Source organism: Petaurus breviceps, unplaced genomic scaffold, assembly GCF_028583685.1.
Source record: "Petaurus breviceps papuanus isolate PSGF00001 unplaced genomic scaffold, PetGlider_PUasm1.0 567, whole genome shotgun sequence".
Taxonomy (NCBI): domain Eukaryota; kingdom Metazoa; phylum Chordata; class Mammalia; order Diprotodontia; family Petauridae; genus Petaurus; species Petaurus breviceps.
In genome coordinates, this window is record NW_027186383.1 from 4,396,838 (window position 1) to 4,401,697 (window position 4,860).

General features: G+C 41.5%; 1 long non-coding RNA gene across 1 annotated transcript in view; it reads left to right on the forward strand.

Annotated features, from left to right (window-relative positions):
• The window catches only part of LOC138173143 (uncharacterized), a 12,475-nt gene extending 9,737 nt beyond the window's left edge, over positions 1 to 2,738 (forward strand). Inside the window, exon 3 of the long non-coding RNA XR_011171336.1 lies at positions 2,323 to 2,738. This is a non-coding gene — a long non-coding RNA (uncharacterized lncRNA). The remainder of the gene's footprint in view (positions 1 to 2,322) is intronic.
• Positions 2,739 to 4,860: the final 2,122 nt, after the last annotated feature.

The following is a 4,860-nucleotide window of genomic DNA, read 5'->3' on the forward strand; positions in this document are numbered from 1 at the left end:
ACTTCTTCAACAACAGGACTGTCTTTCACCAGTGGACAAATCTGGCAAAACAACATCAAAACAGACATACAAAGTACCAGCAAAACAGCCATGTCTCCTCAGTCCTTGGCAGCTCAGGGGGCAGGTCTCAAAAGTCCAGGGCAATTCAAAGCGGCCACCAGTAATTCTCTTAGTCTCTCTCTCTCCACGAGGTGCTGCTTCCAAAAAAAAAAGTTCTTCTGCCTCTCTCTCCTGTCTGTGCAAATCTACGTCACCAGCTCCTCCCAGTTCGTGTCTCTGTTTTCAAGTCAACAAGTCCATCCCACAGGTGGGATTAACAAGTTCTGGGTTTTAACACAATCAGTTTGAAAACCAAGCCAATACAGGGGAATCTTTAATTGCCATTACTATCACAGTAAGGTTGACTCATTCCCTTTTGTCTTTCTGTTCTTCCCCTCCATTGTAACAGTTTTCCTTTGCCTCTTTTATATGAGATAATTTACCCTATTCTGTCTCTCCCTATCTCCTCTCATTATATTCCTCTTTCACCTCTTAATCTTATTTTTAAAAATATCATCCCTTCCTGTTCAATTGATCCTGTGTCCTCTGTCTATGTATACCTGTACACAAATATACACACACTCACATATGTATTCCTATGTACATATACCCTCCTATATAGACATATATGTATGTATACATACATATATATATATATTTGTATATACATTTATATTCCCTTCAACTCTCCTCATAGGGAGAAAAGTTGCATAAGTTACAATTATCATTTTTCCATGTAGGAATGTAAATAGTCCAACTTTGATAAGTTCCTTATGATTTCTTTTCCCTGTTTACCTTCTCATGCTTCTCTTGTTCTTGTATTTGAATATCAGATTTTTTATTCAACTCTGGTTTTTTCATCAAGAATGCTTGAAGGTCCTCTATTCCATTGAATAACCATATTTTCCCCTGAAACATTATACTCAGTTTTGCTGGGTAGGTGATTCTTGGTTTTAATTCTAGCTCCTTTGACCTCCATAATATCATATTCCAAGCCCTTCAATCCCTTAGTATAGAAGCTGCTAGGTCTTGTGTTATCCTGATGGTGTTTCCACAATAGTCAAATTGTTTCTTCTTGGCTGTTTATAATATTTTCTCCTTGATCTGAGAACTCTGGAATTTGACTATAATATTCCTAGGAGTTTTCTTTTGAGAATCTTTTTCAAAAGGTGATCAGTGAATTCTTTCAATTTCTATTTTGCTCTCTGATTCTAAAATATCAGGGCAATTTTCCTTGAGAATTTCTTGAAGGATAATTTGTAGGTCCTTTTTTTAATTGTGGCTTACAAGTAGTCCAATAATTTTTAAATTATTTCTCCTGGATCTATTTTCCAGGTCAGTGGTTTTTCCAATAAGATATTTCACATTGCCTTCTATTTTTTTTTCATTTGTTTGGATCTATTTAATAGTATCTTGATTTCTCATAAAGTCACTAGCTTCCATTTGCTCCAATCTAATTCTGAAGAAATTATCCTCTTCAGTGAACTTTTGAAATTCTTTTTCCATCTGGCGAATTTGGCTTTTTAAGGCATTCTTCTCATTAGCTTTTTGGGTCTCTTTTGCCATTTGAGTTATTTTTTTTTGAGGTGTTATTTTCTTCAGTCAGGTTGTTGACTTGCTTTTCATGATTTTCTTGCATCATTCTCCTATCTTTTTCCAATTTTTCCTCCTCTTCTCTTACTTGATTTTCAAAATCCTTCTTGAGCTCCTCCATGGCCTGTAGCCAATTCATATTTTTCTTGGAAGCTTTTGGTGAAGGACTTCTGACTTTGTTGTCTTCCTACCATTCTGTGCTTTGATCCTTTTTGTCCCCAAAGAAGGAATCTAAAGAGTTTGATTGCTGTGTTTGCTTTGCTTCCTTTGCTTGCTCATGTTGCCACTCAATTACTTCACTTTTGAGCTCTTTGCCACAGTAGAACTCTGCTTCCAGGGAGGAGAGCTTTGTCCCAAATTTCTGGGGCTTTTGCAGCTGCTGGAGCTATTGGGGGGCACCATCTCTACAGCCCCCACAAACTCTGGCTCACTGGTCACACACCCCAAGACCACCACCCAAGACTGTGATTCAGATCCAGGCAGGTTAAAGAAAGAGTGATTACCCTCTGAATTATGCCTTGGTCCCCCTACAATCTGTAGTCTAGGAAGCAGTCATATGGAGGCAGTTGGACAGCCATGCACCTCTGCCACTTCTCACCCCAGGGGGCAGAGGCTGGATCATGCTCCTAGTCCCCCTCAGTTCTAACAGGGTTCCACACTGACCTTTTACTTTATCTTTGGCATTTGTAGGTTTATATGTCTGGAAACTGCCACAGCTGCTGGTGATCCACTCTTCCCAAGTCTCCTCCAGCCACTGCTGGTCAGGGCTGCTCTGGGACTAAAACCACAGGCTCACTGGGCTGGGCTCTGCTCCCAGTGCACTGTGATGGACCCTTCCTGTCCATCTGCAGGGCTGCCTTCAGCAGGAGATTTGTTTCTTTCTGTCAGTTTGTGGGTTTTGTAGCTCTAAAATTTGCTTAGAGTCATTTTTTATGGATATTTGAGGTGGTTATGGGGGGAGCTCACAGAGTTTTCCTGCTTCTATGCCACCTTGTTGGCTCCACCCAGGTCAACATATTCTTATTGAATTCCATTCAGCACCTACTATGTGCTCATTCCTATGTATAAAGATGATATTCCACCAGCAAGAAAAAAAATGCACACAGATAAGTAAACAGTAAATAAATTTTAATGAATACAAAGTAATTTCAGGAGAGAGTAACCCTCACCATCAGCTGGGAGAATCTGGAAAGCTTCATGTAAAAGGCAGCCTGTGAGCTGAACTTTGAAAAAACCTTGGGATTATAAGAAGGTGAGATGAAGAGGGAAATCTTTCCAGTCATGTGGGACAGTGAGTACAATGATGCAGTTGTTTTTCCTTCATTTTCAAAGAGGACCAGTGACATCAGCAGGGTGATGTCTTGACTTGCAAGTGAATTGAGTGTAAGTGAATCAGGCTGTGCAAAGTCATCAGCTGTGCTCTTTCTCCTCCAGAGTCATCAGAGTCCAGTGGTAAGACATAGGTCAGGATGATTGCAGATGACCTTAATAGCAGTGGGAGACCTGGGCCTCTTTAAGCTAAGGTCTTTCCCTCCTTAAGCTAAGGCTCAGTTTGTCTGTGTAAAAAATACAGAGATGGGGCAGGGGGGAGGTGGAAAGCAGTGTAAGGGACACTAACAAGTATGGCAATTTGGTAAACAAGGTTCCTTAAAAACACCAACAGATCAGACTTCCAAAGATGGGGACACCCATCCCTTCCAAGACAGATGATTCTACTTTGGGGCAGCATTTAAAAAGAGTAGCAGAGTTAATGTTTGTCAATGTAATGGGAGGTCTCCAGAGGAAATACCCCAGGGAAGAGAGCTTGGTTTGGGCTATGTAACATTTTATAGATGATTTAAATAAAGGTCTACATGACAGGGTCATCAAGCTTAGAACTGATACCCATCTGGAAAGGTTAGCAAGCCTATTGGATGACAGAGGAAAGATCTGAGAAGATCCACCAGGGTCTGACACACTTGAGTTTTGTGTCGTTCTATTGAAATTCAATAGGGACAAATGTCAAGTCTAACACTTGGGTACAAAAAAATCAGCATCATGAAAATAGGATGGTAGATGCCTGGAGAGACAGCAGCTGTTCTGAACACATCTGGGTGTTTTAGTGAACCACAAGCTCCATAGAAATCATCAGGACCTTGGGTTCCATTAAGAAGGAAGTTGTAATTCCATAGTACTTTACCCTCTTCAGACCCTTCCTAGAGTATGGTGTTCATTTCTAGGCACCGTGGTTTAAGAAGCTGATAAGCTAGACAATGTCCCAACCAGGATGGTTAAGAGACTTGAGTCCATGACAATTGGTTCAATGCACTGAACATGTTTAGCTTGGAGAAGAGAAGACTCAGGGTGGGGGTGGGGGACAAGTATTTGAAGGGATGTCATGTGGAGGAGACATTAGACCTGTCCTCTTTGGTGCCAGCAGGCACAATTGTGGGGATTAGGCTGCCAATTTAGTCTTTGTGTCAGGAAAGCTTCCTAGCAAGATGAGCTGTTCCAAAGCTGCCTCCAGGAGTAGTGGGTTCCCCCTCCTTGGAGGTCATCAAAGGCTGGATGACCAGTGTGTATAGTATAGTGGGGATTCCTTTGGTGTATGGTTTTCTCAAGATGGCCACTGAGGTCCTGGCCAACTCTCAAATGATAGGAAACTGACTCACCGTTAGGAAGTTTGTTCACACATCATACCTAGATTTGCCCTTTAGATATAATTCAGTCCAATTCTTGATGATCAAGAATTCTTTCTGTAACATCCCCAACAAGTGGTCATCTATTGAGACTCTGCTTGAAGAACACTGAATTTGGGGCCAGTAAGATGTGGGTTCAAGTACCTCCTCAGATCATTAATAGCTGTGTAACCCTAGACATGTCACTTATCTCAAAACATCAGCTTCCTCATCTATAAAATGAGGGGATTGGACTCAATGACCTCTAAAGTCCTAAGTCCTGTGATCTCCAGGGAGAAGGGCCCCACCTCCCCCTGAGGCCATCATTCTGCTTTTGCTTAGTTCCAATTGCTAGGAAGTTTTTCTTGACTTAAAGCCAAAATCTCCTCTCTGTACTTTCCACCCACTTCAATATTTCAAGGAACTGTGGTTTCCTTGGTGCAGGTACTCATTCCTCCCACTCCTTGCAATCACTATGCAATACATAATAGATGGTCTAGGAGAACCAAAGGAGTGTATCGCTGCCCCTCCTCATCTCCGGAGATGAGCCTCTTGAAAGTTCATTCAGCCA